The sequence below is a fragment of the Staurois parvus genome, unplaced genomic scaffold (assembly GCF_062004578.1).
Source record: "Staurois parvus isolate SC_StPar_1 unplaced genomic scaffold, SC_StPar_1.0 ptg003854l, whole genome shotgun sequence".
Lineage (NCBI taxonomy): Eukaryota > Metazoa > Chordata > Amphibia > Anura > Ranidae > Staurois > Staurois parvus.
In genome coordinates this window covers 2564-17574 of record NW_028321649.1, presented here as the reverse complement: position 1 = coordinate 17574, position 15011 = coordinate 2564, and the positions used below count along the sequence as shown (strand labels likewise).

Genomic DNA, 15011 nt, shown 5'->3' with positions numbered 1-15011 from the left:
TTCAATTAACTTCGGAAAAATTTAAAAATTAAAAAAACGGGGGCTAACAGTCAGGAAAGCTAAAGGGCGTCCAGATTGCAATGCAGAATTTTTCTTTTTTTTTATTTCATTTTTTTGTTGTTTTATTTAATTTTTTTGTTTCTTTTGTTTTATTTAATTTATTTTTTTGGTTTTATTTAATTTTTTGGAGGCAAAAAATGGGGACACACGGTCAAGAAAGCCAAAGGGCGTCCAGATTGCCATGTAGAAATTTTTTTTTATTTAATTTTTTTGCTGTTTTAATTTTTTTGCTTGTTTTTTTTCTTTTATTTTTATTTTTTTTGGTTTTAATTAATTTTTTTTGGTTCCATTTATTTTTTTGGGGGTTTTTGTAATTTTTTGAGGCAAAAAATGGGGACACACTGTCAAGAAAGCTGAAGGGCATCCAGATTGCAATGCAGAATTTTTTTTTTTTTCAATTTAATTTTTTTTTGTTATATTTAATTTTTTTGTTTTTTTTTTCTTTTGTTTTATTTTAAAAAACTTTTTTGGTGTTATTTAATTTTTTTTTAAATTAAATTTATCTGTTTCATTTAATTTTTTTTTATTACTTTTTTTTTAATTTAATTTTTTTTTTCTTTTATTTAATTTTTCTTTTTTGTTTTCATTTTTTTTCTTATTTAATTTTTTTTTATTTATTTTTTTTAATTACTTTTTTTGTTGTTTTTGTTATTTTTTTTTGCTTTATTTAATTTGTTTTTTTTTCTTTTGTTTTATTTAAATTTTTTTTGTTTTCATTTGTTTTTTTGTCTTATTTAATTTTTTTTTTTATTATTTAAATTTTTTTTGTTTTCATTTTTTTTTATTTCATTTTTTTCATTTGTTTAATTTTTTTTTGTTGCTTTATTTAATTTTGTTTTTTTTTTCTTTTGTTTTATTTAAATTTTTGTTTTGTTTTTTTTTGTCTTATTTATTTTTTTTGTTCTTTTAATTTATTTATTAAATTTTTTTGTTTAATTTTTTTTGTTGCTTTATTAAATTTTTTTTTCTTTTGTTTTATTTAAATTTTTTTGTTTTAACTTTTTTATCTTTTTTTTTTAATTAAATTTTTTTTTGCCGCTTTAATTTTTTTTTTCTTTTGTTTTATTTAAAATTTTTTGTTTTAATTTTTTTAATTTTTTTTATTTAATTTTTTTGTTGCTTCATTTAATTTTTTTTTCTTTTGTTTTATTTAAATTTTTTTGTTTTAATTTTTTTTATCTTTTTTTTTTATTTAATTTTTTTTTGTTGCTTTAATTTTTTTTTCTTTTGTTTTATTAAAAATTTTTTGTTTTCATTTTTTTCTTATTTAATTTTTTTTTTTTTTTTTATTTTTTTGTTGCTTTATTTAATTTTTTTTTCTTTTGTTTTATTTACAATTTTTTGTTTTCATTTTTTTATTTAATTTTTTTTCACTTAATTTTTTTTGTTTTGTTTTATTAAATTTTTTTATTTTTTTTGTTGCTTTAAATTTTTTTTCTTTTGTTTTATTTACATTTTTTTGTCTTTTTTTTTTTTTTTTTACAAAGAAGCAACTGGTGCCGCATGTAATATAGAAAGGCATGCCCCCCCCTTCTCCCGGTAACGCCTCCTAAGGCAAGGTCCGCTTTCATGTCCACCGGTAATAATCGCCCCTGTAAGGGACAGAACACCTCGGTGGAGAGGAGACTCGCTCATTGATTGGCTATTAATTGTCATTGTCTCTGTGTGAGGCTCGGAGACCCTCAGTGTGCGGCTCAGTGTGAGGCTCGGAGACCTCGGCGAATGTTGCCGGGCCGACCCGCTTTGATTCGCAGCGACTGATGCAGAGAGAATAGTAGAGAAGGTATTAAGAAACGTAAACAGCTCTGACATGCAAAGGAAAAAAAAAAAAACTAGGTTACGAGGATCGTAGCACGGAGCATTCACCGGTCACCATGGGAAACAGGAAGTGAGATGCGTAGCAACCACAAGCCCAGAAGCAGAGAAGCGCATACCTTCAGCTTGGAATGAAAATCACGAGATTTCCTTCTGGCAAGAACCTGAATGTGACTAGACACCTGCAGGGTGGGGGGAGGGAGGAAAACAAAGGAAAAAAAAAGCCTGTAACCATGGAGATGAAAAGCCCTTACAAACTGGGCAAGCCAGACGTACCTTAATGGCCGCTTGGATTTCTCGAACTTTCTTTCTTGCTAAGACCTGTATGTGACTAGACACCTACGGGGTTCAGATTTAAAATAATAAATAAAAAATAATTAAAAAAAAAAAAAAAAAAAAGGAATTAAAAAAAAAATAAAAAAATGTATATTTAGTATGGTGCGCTCGATTTTGGGATAGCCCCTGGGGGCGGGGCGACCGGGGCGCTAATTGTTTATATCGCTGCAAGGGTAGGCTTGCAAGCATTAAAAAAAAAAAAAATTTAAAAAAAAAAAAATTTGCACTAATGGGGATTATAATACTCTCAGTTGAATGAGTTTTAGACCTAAACGTAAAAAAAAAAAAAAAATAAAATAAAATAACGGAATCACAAAAATAAATTAAAATGAAATAAAAAAAAGAATGAAATAAAAAAAAACCTCCAAAATAACATTTAAAAAAAATGATGAAATTAAAAAAATAAATAAAAAAATAATGAAATAACAGATAAGTAAAAAATAAAAAAAAATGAAATAAAAAATTATAAAAATAATTAAATTAAAAAAATAAAATAAAAATGAAATATATATCTATACATATATATAATATATATATAGATATAATAGATATTTATATAGATATATGGATATAATCTATAGATCGATATATAATATATATTTATATAGATATAATATATATTTATATAGATATATAGATATAATATATATTTATATAGATATAATATATATTTATATAGATATAATATATATATATATATATATATAGATATAATATATATATAAAAAAAATAAATAAAAAGAATGATGAAATAAAAAAAACCCCAAAAAATTATTTAAAAAATGATGAAATTAAAAAAATAAACAAATAAAATAATGGAATAACAAAAATAAATTAAAATTGAAAAAAAAAAAAAAGAATGAAATAAAAAGAATGATGAAATAAAAAGAAATAAAAAAACCCAAAATAACAAAAAATGATGAAATTTAAGAAATAAAAAAACCCAAAATAACATTTAAAAAGATGAAATAAAAAAAATGAAATAAAAAATAACGAAATAACAAAAATAAATAAAAATGACAAAAAGAATGAGGAAAGAAAAAAAGAAAAAAAATAACCCCCTAAAATAATGAAATAAAAAAACAAAAATAAATTAAAATGAAATTTAAAGAAAATAATGAAATACAAAGAATGATGAAATGAACAAATGAAATAAAAAAAGAACCCCCCCAAAATAATTTAAAAAATAATTAAATAATAACAAAAAAATGAAATAAAAAAAGAATGAAATAAAAAGAATGATGAAATGAACAAATGAAACAAAAAAAATTAAAAACAATTATGAAATAAAAAAAATGAAAAAAATGAAATAAAAAGAATGATGAAAGAAAAAATGAACCCCCACCCAAAAAAAAATCATTTAAAAATGATGAAATAAATAAAATTCAATTAAAAAATGAAATTAAAAAAAATATTTTTTAAATGAACTTTAAAAAATATAATAAAATAAAATCTGGCAGCGAATACAAAAAAAACCTTGGTACAGAATAAAATATATATATGCTTTTTATTTTAATAATGCAGACAGACCTTGCAAGGTTCGCTCATCTTGCAGACCCCTATGTGCAAAATCACATTTTATACAGGAAAATTAAAAAAAAAATTTAAAAGACAACTAAACATCACCAAGCCCTCTTCCATGACCCTGGGAAGGCCGAGGATCCAAATCTCATTAGAAAACATTCATGCGCAGTGCTTGTATGTCTTCTTGTGATAGTTAGGATAACCAGCATTTCCAGGACCCCGGGAGAAGGCCAAGCGATGTCACAAACAGATTTTAAAAGAAAAAAATAATTTTTTAATTTAATTGCACTTTTTTAAATTACTTTCATTCTTCAAGATAACTGGACCTTCCAGTGTGATGCAAGGTTGGCTTTACATTTTATAAAATCTGATTGCACTTTTTTTTTTTTTTACTCCGGTTTCTGTCTACAAGATAAGTGGACCTTACACCCTGACGCAACGTCTGCTTTAAATTTTTTATTGCCCAAAAAATATCCCTCTTTATACGATTTAAACACACGAAAGGCCAGCTACTCAATTTCCTTCCAGTTTAAAGTGGGGCCGAAAAAAAAAAAAAAAATTTTTTTATTTAAACCTCTGAGTTTTGTAAAGCTGTCACAATGTAATGTCAGCACCACAGTTTATATTCTATTATGCAATTCTGTAGAAAAGTCAAAACAAACATATAACAAAATGCAGTTAGAAAAGTCTGTAAACCCAATAAAAAAAAATAAATATTATCATTTGCACATTAAACATTTAATAAAAAAAGAATAAACATGAAAAAAAAAAATGTTAAGCTCTCTGTAAAGGAACCTCAAACTGTTGATTTTCATTATAGGGAAATACATTTCTGATCGTCAAAACAGCTAAAAAGGTATAAAATAAAAATGAAGTAAAAAAATAAACTAGGAAGGCGAATGAAAGACAACGGTGCCCAGAGGATCTCTTCCATGGGGGGGGGGGGGGTATGGAGCAATATTCCTGGTAGACCTGTGCGGTTGGGTTTTTTTTTTTTTTCTTTTTTTTTTTTTTCCAGAAGGATTTGAACTTGGCCCCAGTAAATCTTCGGCGGTTAAATCAAGGCATTGTCTGGGGCCACAGGCTGCTCTTTCACTCTCGGCTAATTGATGGAGAAAGGCGCTCGGGACGGGGACTTGGCGTTTACTGCTGACTCATCAGTCGCTTTCTTGCGGACTGTAACATTTTAGGCATGCCAATGTGAGGGGCTATTGTTCCCGAGCGACATGCCCCTGTAAACACAAGACAAGTCAGGAGGGGGGGGGGGGAGCTGCTGGCAGGTAAACCCAAAATTTATAGAGATGCTACAATACAAACCACTGGGGGCGGGGGGCGCAGGGGGGGGGGGATGTGTCAGCTATCCAGGGCTCCAGGCTGAAATCCTATTTATGTATATACATTCTACCAGGGGCGGACTGACAACTCATGGGGCCCCCGGGCAATAGGGGATCATGGGGCCCCAGGGGCGGACTGACAACTCATGGGGCCCCCGGGCAATAGGGGATCATGGGGCCCCAGGGGCGGACTGACAACTCATGGGGCCCCCGGGCAATAGGGGATCATGGGGCCCCAGGGGCGGACTGACAACACATGGGGCCCCCGGGCAATAGGGGATCATGGGGCCCCTGTGTCCTTGCCCAAACTCAAAAAAGCCTATGAAAAAGGTACCAGGGGCATCTCATGGGGCCCCCTACTGACCCCGGGCCCTCCAAATGGTCAGTCCGCCCCTGCATTCTACTGACTTCCTCACCTACAAAGTTAATGGAAGTAAAAAAGAAATATATATATAAATGTACGCCAATATTAGGGGAAAAAAATGCATCAGCTATCCGATGTTCCAGATTGAAATCCTATATATACAGTGGGGCAAAAAAGTATTTAGTCCCCACCAATTGTACAAGTTCTCCCACTTACAGAGATGAGAGAGGCCTGTAATTGGCATCATAGGGAGACCTCAACTATGAGAGACAAAATGAGAAAACAAATCCAGACAATCACATTGGCTGATCTGGAAAGAATTTATTTGCAAATTATGGTGGAAAATAAGTATTTGGTGAATATGAAAAGTTCATGTCAATACTTTGTTATATATCCTTTGTTGGCAATGACAGAGGTCAGACGTTTCCTGGAAGTCTTCACAAGGTTGGCACACACTGTTGCTGGTATGTTGGCCCATCCTCCATGCAGATCTCCTCTAGAGCAGTGATGTTTTGGGGCTGTCGCTGGGCAACACGGACTTTCAACTCCCTCCAAAGGTTTTCTATGGGGTTGAGATCTGGAGACTGACTAGGCCACTCCAGCACCTTGAAATGCTTCTTACGAAGCCACTCCTTCGTTGCCCGGGCGGTATGTTTGGGATCATTGTCATGTTGGAAGACCCAGCCACGTTTCATCTTCAATGCCCTTGCTGATGGAAGTAGGTTTGCACTCAAAATCTCACGATACATGGCCCCATTCATTCTCTCCTGTACATGGATCAGTCGTCCTGGTCCCTTTGTGGAGAAACAGCCCCAAAGCATGATGTTGCCACCTCCATGCTTCACAGTAGGTATGGTGTTCTTTGGATGCAACTCAGCATTCTCTCTCCTCCAAACACGACGAGTTGTGTTTCTACCAAACAGTTCTATTTTGGTTTCATCTGACCATATGACATTCCCCCAATCCTCTTCTGGATCATTCAAATGCTCTCTAGCAAACTTCAGACGGGCCCGGACATGTACTGGCTTCAGCAGGGGGACACGTCTGGCACTGCAGGATCTGAGTCCCTGGCGGCGTAGTGTGTTACTGATGGTAGCCTTTGTTACATTGGTCCCAGCTCTCTGCAGGTCCCCCGTGTGGTCCTGGGATTTTTGCTCACCGTTCTTGTGATCATTTTGACCCCATGGAGTGAGATCTTGCGTGGAGCCCCAGATCGAGGGAGATTATCAGTGGTCTTGTATGTCTTCCATTTTCTAATTATTGCTCCCACAGTTGATTTGTTCACACCAAGCTGCTTGCCTATTGCAGATTCAGTCTTCCCAGCCTGGTGCAGGTCTACAATTTTGTTTATGGTGTCCTTCGACAGCTCTTTGGTCTTCACCATAGTGGAGTTTGGAGTGTGACTGTTTGAGGTTGTGGACAGGTGTCTTTTATACTGATAACAAGTTCAAACAGGTGCCATTGATACAGGTAATGAGTGCAGGACAGAGGAGCCTCTTAAAGAAGAAGGTACAGGTCTGTGAGAGCCAGAAATCTTGCTTGTTTGTAGGCGACCAAATACTTATTTTCCACCATAATTTGCAAATAAATTCTTTCCAGATCAGCCAATGTGATTGTCTGGATTTGTTTTCTCATTTTGTCTCTCATAGTTGAGGTCTCCCTATGATGCCAATTACAGGCCTCTCTCATCTCTGTAAGTGGGAGAACTTGCACAATTGGTGGAGGACTAAATACTTTTTTGCCCCACTGTATATATATTTGACTTCCTGTCACTGAGAAAAGTTACAGGAAAATAAAAAAGATATATATATATATATATATATGTATGCCAATATGGGGGGGGGGGGGGAATGCATCAGCTACCCGATGTTCCAGATTGAAATCATATATATAAAATAGGACTTCCTTACAGGAAAATGTAAAAAAAAATTATACATATAAAAATGTACGCCAATACGTGCACTTAAAATTTGTGCAATTGTGCAAGTAAAAAAAAAACAAAAAAAAAACAGCATAGCACTTGTGGTCAGTAGGAGGAAGAATAGTGCCCCATCATTGGTGTCAGTGGGAGGAATAGTGCCTCATCATTGGTGTCAGTGGGAGGAATGGTGCCTCATCATTGGTGTCAGTGGGAGGAATAGTGTCCCATCATTGGTGTCAGTGGGAGGAATAGTGCCCCATCATTGGTGTCAGTGGGAGGAATAGTGCCCCATCATTGGTGTCAGTGAGAGGAATGGTGCCCCATCATTGGTGTCAGTGGGAGGAACAGTGCCCCATCATTGGTATCAGTGGGAGGAATAGTGCCCCATCATTGGTGTCAGTGGGAGGAATAGTGCCCCATCATTGGTGTCAGTGGGAGGAATAGTGCCCCGTCATTGGTGTCATGAGGAATAGTGCCCCATCATTGGTGTCAGTGGGAGGAATAGTGCCCCATCATTGGTATCAGTGGGAGGAATAGTGCCTCATCGTCGGTGTCATTACAGGGAATAGTGTCATGTCATTGGTGTCATTAGGAGGAATTGGTATTGCGATTAGTGGGAGGAATAGGATTTCATCATTGGTGTCAGTGTAAGGAATGGTGCCTCATTGCTGGTGTCACTAGGAGAAATAGTGAGTTGTATCTGTGGGAGAAATAGTGACTCAAGGGCCTCATACTGAGAATGTAAGCAAAAGATTGCAACTGGGCCAGCACTGCAGTGAGGAGACTACCGATCCATAACAATGGGAAGAAGTGGGTGGAGCTGGGAACCCCAGTGCATTGTGGAGACTACTGATCCATAACAATGGGAAGTAGTGGGTGGAGCTGGGAACCCCAGTGCAGTGTGGAGACTACCCATCCATAACAATGGGAAGAAGTGGGTGGAGCTGGGAACCCCAGTGCAGTGTGGAGACTACTGATCCATAACAATGGGAAGTAGTGGGTGGAGCTGGGAACCCCAGTGCAGTGTGCTACTGCAGTCTCCCTAGAATGATGCAAACATTCAATGTGTCAATCAACCAGTCAGCCTCCACCTGAAATGTGCTTTGTGGGTATGATATTTATTGTGACGATTATCTGGAAAGCCTTTTGATCTCTAAAAATGTGCAAAACTTTGCTGTAACCCTCTGGTGCCCATCCTGTGACCCTGTGGCCCCGATTGTGCAGCCCCCCGGGGACCCTGCAGCCAGGGGTCTGTACTTCCTTTAGTACTTTTAGTTGATTTCTTTCACAATAAATGACTTTGTTCTGCGTTGTCGTCTTCTATCCTTTATCACTTATGGGGGGTTTTCCCTCTGATCTCTTATAATGGATTTTGCTGAGAGAAATCTGAAATGTGAACCATTTATAATAGCCATAGGGAGCATTGATCTGTGAAGGGGGTTGTGACACCAGTGATCTCTAGCAGCCTCATGTAACCTTTCCTCAGTCTCTGCCCATAGTCCCTGACCATCTCTTGCAGAGTGCCCACAGACCCTGACCATCTCTTGCAGAGCTCCCAGAGACCTTGACCATCTCTTGCAGAGTGCCCATAGTCCCTGACCATCTCTTTCAGAGCGCCCATAGTCCCTGACCATCTCTTGCAGAGCGCCCATAGTCCCTGACCATCTCTTGCAGAGTGCCCATAGTCCCTGACCATCTCTTGCAGAGCGCCCATAGTCCCTGACCATCTCTTGCAGAGTGCCCATAGTCCCTGACCATCTCTTGCAGAGTGCCCATAGTCCCTGACCATCTCTTGCAGAGTGCCCATAGTCCCTGACCATCTCTTGCAGAGCACCCATAGTCCCTAGCCATCTCTTGAAAAGCACCCATAGTCCCTGACCATCTCTTGCAGAGTGCCCACAGACCCTGACCATCTCTTGCAGAGTGCCTAGAATCTCTGACCATCTTTTGCAGCATGCCCATAGTCCCTGACCATCTCTTGCAGAGCTCCCACAGTCCCTGACCATCTCTTGCAGAGTGCCTAAAGTCTCTGACCATCTCTTGCAGAGCGCCCATAGTCCCTGACCATCTCTTGCAGAGCGCCCATAGTCCCTGGCCATCTCTTGCAGAGCGCCCATAGTCCCTGGCCATCTCTTGCAGAGCGCCCATAGTCCCTGACCATCTCTTGCAGAGCGCCCATAGTCCCTGACCATCTCTTGCAGAGCGCCCATAGTCCCTGACCATCTCTTGCAGAGCGCCCATAGTCCCTGGCCATCTCTTGCAGAGCGCCCATAGTCCCTGGCCATCTCTTGCAGAGCCCCCAGAGTCCCTGGCCATCTCTTGCAGAGTGCCCATAGTCCCTGGCCATCTCTTGCAGAGTGCCCATAGTCCCTGGCCATCTCTTGCAGAGCGCCCATAGTCCCTGGCCATCTCTTGCAGAGCGCCCATAGACCCTGACCATCTCTTGCAGAGCGCCCATAGTCCTTGGCCATCTCTTGCAGAGCGCCCACAGACCCTGACCATCTCTTGCAGAGCGCCCATAGACCCTGACCATCTCTTGCAGAGCGCCCATAGACCCTGACCATCTCTTGCAGCATGCCCATAGATCCTGACCATCTCTTGCAGCATGCCCATAGATCCTGACCATCTCTTGCAGCATGCCCATAGCCTAACTTGTAGTGTAGCTATAATTTGTAACCTTCTCCCGTTGCAGGTCTGCAGTCTATGCCAGCTCTCTGATGCCTTCCCCTCACCAAATATTATGTGCAGCCCCTTTAGCAATGCCAGGAAGTTGCACTTGTAAATAAGTGGATTACCATTGTTAAAATCGGTTTCCACTCTACTATCGATATTTGGGTCACCAATGGAGAGATTTTCCATGACTTCCAGTCCTGTCCTGAAATGGGGCAGGAAGTGGGATAATAAATTCCCAACATGCACCCAAAACACTGATATATTTTTTTTAATCCCACCCCATTCTCTCCATAGATGGAAGAGTTCTGGATGGAGTTGGGTTTTCGAATATAAAGCTATCCTCCCGAGAAGGGGCTGGAACATGGTGAGCACAGGGATGGAATCGGGGACATGTATGTTCCCACAGAGCGAACGTGACCATGATGCGGCATAAGAGCGCACGAGTTATCCAACATAACAGCACCGCGTTCACTACCACAGAAATTCTAACGGGCTTTTAAAGGCACACATTATATTATCAGAACGAGACAAATGGTGTAGTAAATTGGGGCAATTTTGGGAGCTTTTACGCAGCACCAGATTAGGGATCCACGCTGTCCTCTAATAACCCCGCAATCAGGGAATGATTAAAGTACAATTAACATATCGATGACATCAAACGACTAAGATAATCCAATGTATTACCTGTTTTCTGGTCCGCGTTTTGCCTGTCCGTAACTTGATGTATCTGGCTATTAATTCGTTCCTACCTGAAATAAAAGAACGAATGGGGTCAGTTTACTGGAAGACTCCATCTAAGCTACAATGTGTACACAGATGAAGAACTGAAATGACAAAATGAAAACTCGCCAGTAACGAAACATTGACCAGCTTCCAGTGCGGTTGGCCTTCAACTGAACTTGATTTTGTTCTATATGAATATAGATTTGATAAGTGGCTGGTTCTGTGAATAGGCAGTACATGTATGAAATTACAATTGTTACACTACAGATGTTGTAGGCTCCCCTGACCTGACCCTGGACTTGCCCAAGGCCCTGCCCTGTCTAGACATCCCTGACCCTGCCGTGTCACCCTTGACCTTGTCCTGTCACCAAAGGCCCCAACATCCCCAACCCTGCCCTGTCACCCTTGACCTTGTCCTGTCTTGGCACCAAAGGCCCCAACATCCCTGACCCTGCCCTGTCACCCTTGACCTTGTCCTGTCTTGGCACCAAAGGCCCCAACATCCCCAACCCTGCCCTGTCACCCTTAACCTTGTCCTGTCTTGGCACCAAAGGCCCCAACATCCCTGACCCTGCCCTGTCACCCTTGACCTTGTCCTGTCTTGGCACCAAAGGCCCCAACATCCCTAACCCTGCCCTGTCACCCTTGACCTTGTCCTGTCACCAAAGGCCCCAACATCCCCAACCCTGCCCTGTCACCCTTGAGCTTGCCCTGTCTTAGCACCAAAACCCATGTCCCGACATCCCCAACCCTGCCCTGTGCCAACATCAACACCCCTGTACTTGCCCCATTCCAGAAGCCAAGGCCCTGCTCAGTCTAGACATTCCTGGTCCTGCCCTGTCCTAGCACCCTTGATCTTGCCCTGTCTTAGCACCAAAGCCCATGTCCCGACATCCCCAACCCTGTCCTGTGCCGACATCGACACCCCTGGACTTGCCCAATTTGGCGCGCAAGGCCCTGCCCTGTTCCGTCCTGGCACCCTTGATCTTGCCAAATCTTACTACCCAAGGCCATGCCCAACACCCCCGACCCTGCCCTGTGCCAACATCGACGCCCCTGGACTTGCCCCTTTCTGGTGCCCAAGGCCCTGCCCTGTCTATACATCCCCAGCCCTGCCTGGTTACGCTTGATCTTGCCCTGTCTTCACACCCACAGTCATGCCCTGACATCTTCAGCCCTGCCCTGTGCCAACATGGACACCCCTGGACTTGCCTGTTCTGGATCCCAAAGTCCTGCCCTGTTCCAGCACCATTAACCATGCCCTGCCTTGGTGCCCAAAGCCATGACCCGACACCCCTGGCCCTGCCCAGTTCCGACTCTGACACACCTGGCGCTGCCTGTTCTGACACTGACAGCCCTGGGCCCTGCCCTGTCCCAACAGAGACACCCCAGGACCTGCCCTGTCCCAACCTGGACACCTGCCCTATCCTGTCCTGACTCTCCCAGCCCTGCCCCGTCGCAACACGGACACCCCCGGCCCTGCCCTGTCATGAAAAAGATACCCCGGACCCTGCCCTGTCATGACAAAGACACCCAAGGCCCTGCCCTGTCCCGACACAGACATCCCAGGCCCTGCCCTGTCCCGACACCCCGGGCCCTGCCCTGTCCCGACACAGACATCTCAGGCCCTGCCCTGTCCCGACACAGACATCCCAGGCCCTGCCCTGTCCCGACACCCCGGGCCCTACCCTGACCCGACTAAGACACCCCAGGCCCTGCCCTTTTTTAAACACAGCCCCCCCCGCCCTGCCCTGTCCCAACACAGACACCCCAGGCCCTGCGCTCTCCCAACACAGACACCCCTCGCCCTGCCCTGTCCCAACACAGACACCCCTCGCCCTGCCCTGTCCCAACACAGACACCCCTCGCCCTGCCCTGTCCCAACACAGACACCCCTCGCCCTGCCCTGTCCCAACAAAGAAACCCCAGACTATGCCCTGTCTTGTCCCTCCTTCCGACACCCCCAGCCCTGCCCAGTCCCGACACTCCTGGCCCTGCCCAGTCCCGACACTCCTGGCCCTGCCCAGTCTCGACACTCCTGGCCCTGCCCAGTCTCGACACTCCTGGCCCTGCCCAGTCCCGACACTCCTGGCCCTGCCCAGTCCCGACACTCCTGGCCCTGCCCAGTCCCGACACTCCTGGCCCTGCCCAGTCCCGACACTCCTGGCCCTGCCCAGTCCCGACACTCCTGGCCCTGCCCAGTCCCGACACTCCTGGCCCTGCCCAGTCCCGACACTCCTGGCCCTGCCCAGTCCCGACACTCCTGGCCCTGCCCAGTCCCGACACTCCTGGCCCTGCCCAGTCCCGACACTCCTGGCCCTGCCCAGTCCCGACACTCCTGGTCCTGCCCAGTCCCTGCCTATTTTAAATTCTACTGCAATCCTGTGTAATCGGATGAAATGTAGTTGGAATCCTGACAAACTCTAGTCACCTCAGATTCTGCATATGCAGGGAAACGGCGGTGTAGACACAACACGCTCTGCTATCAAGGTAAATATCAAGGGATCTGTCTAACAATGAACTGAACCTCCTGGGCTTTCTGTACAAACAACCTCAGATCTGAATGCAGAACAAAAAAAACGTCATACATACCAGCTAGTACACAACACCGTCCTGCCATGAGATCTATCAATTCATCTAAGATTGTGTCTGAGCGTTCCTGCCTGCCTCTGGAGCTACGACAAGACGGCGATGCCATACACAGCCTTGTGCTTTATAGATATATCCTGAATTACTTTCACAATAAACCGAATAATACCTTCATGATACAACTGCTGATGCCACAGGAGGTTTGCAAGCAAATTTCCAGAATAATGTCCTACTGACGTTATCAGGGCTGGAGGAGGAGATCGGTAAAGAAGCGGACTGATACTTAGGGAGAGGCTCCACCCTTTCCTACTTTATTTACATGCCCATGTCTTTGACCATCTCGTGTAGCATGCCCATAATCTCTGACCATCTCTGGTAGCATGTTCATAGTCTCTGACCATCTCTGGTAGCATGTTCATAGTCTCTGACCATCCCTTGTAAATTGCCCATAGTCTCAGACCATCTCTTGTAACATGCCCCTAGTCGCAGATCATGTCTTGTAGCATGCCCACAATCTCTGACCATCTCTTGCAGTATGCCCATAGTCTTTGACTATCTATTTTATCATACACATAGTTTGCGACCATCTCCTGTAGCATGCCCATAGTCTCAGGCCATCTCCTGTAGCATGCCCATAGTCTCAGGCCATCTCCTGTAGCATGCCCATAGTCTCAGGCCATCTCCTGTAGCATGCCCATAGTCTCAGGCCATCTCCTGTAGCATGCCCATAGTCTCAGGCCATCTCCTGTAGCATGCCCATAGTCTCAGGCCATCTCTTGTAGCATGCCCATAGTATCTAAAGGTCTTCTGTAGCATGCCCATAGTCTCAGATCATCTCTTGTAGCATTCCCATAATCTCAGACCATCCCTTGTTGCATGCCCATAGTCTCAGACCATCTCCTGGGTCAAGCCCATAGGCTCTGAGCATCTCCTGTAGCATGCCCACAGTCTCTGACCAACTCTTGCAGTATGCCTATAGTCTCTATTTTATCATACACATAGTTTGTGACCATTTCCTGTAGCATGCCCATAGTATCTAAATATCTCCAGTAGCATGCCCATAGTCTCAGACCATCTCTTGTAGCATGCTCATAGTCTCAGACCATCCCTTGTACCATGCCCATAGTCTCAGACCATCCCTTGTAACATGCCCATAGTCTCAGATCATCTCTTTTAACTTGCCCATAGGCTCTCAACATCTCCTGTAGCACGCCCACAGTCTCTGACCATCTCTTGCAGTATGCCCATAGTCTCTGACTATCCATTTTATCATACACATAGTCTATGCCCATCTTCTGTAGCATGCCTATAGTCTCTGACTATCTCTTGTAGTGTTCCCATAGCCTCTGACCATCTTCTGTAGCATGCCTATAGTCTCTGACTATCTCTTGTAGTGTTCCCATAGTATCAGAGACTATAGGCATGCTACAGGAGATGGTCAGAGGCTATGGGAACACTACAAGAGATAGTCAGAGACTATAGGCATGCTGCAGGAGATGGTTAGAGGCTATGGGAACACTACAAGAGATAGTCAGAGACTATAGGCATGCTACAGAAGATGGTCAGACTATCTCTTGTAGTGTTCCCATAGCCTCTGACCATCTCCTGTAGCATGCCTATAGTCTCTGACTATCTCTTGTAGTGTTCCCATAGCCTCTAACCATCTCCTGCA

General features: G+C 42.5%; 1 long non-coding RNA gene across 1 annotated transcript; it reads right to left on the bottom strand.

Moving 5' to 3' along the window:
* Positions 1-890: 890 nt before the first annotated feature.
* On the bottom strand, positions 891-10959 carry LOC149427342 (uncharacterized). The gene is made up of 2 exons (XR_016311322.1): positions 10712-10959; positions 891-2214 (listed from the first exon to the last, which is right to left on the bottom strand). It is a non-coding gene; the product is annotated as an uncharacterized LOC149427342 (long non-coding RNA).
* Between the last annotated feature and the right edge of the window lie 4052 nt (positions 10960-15011).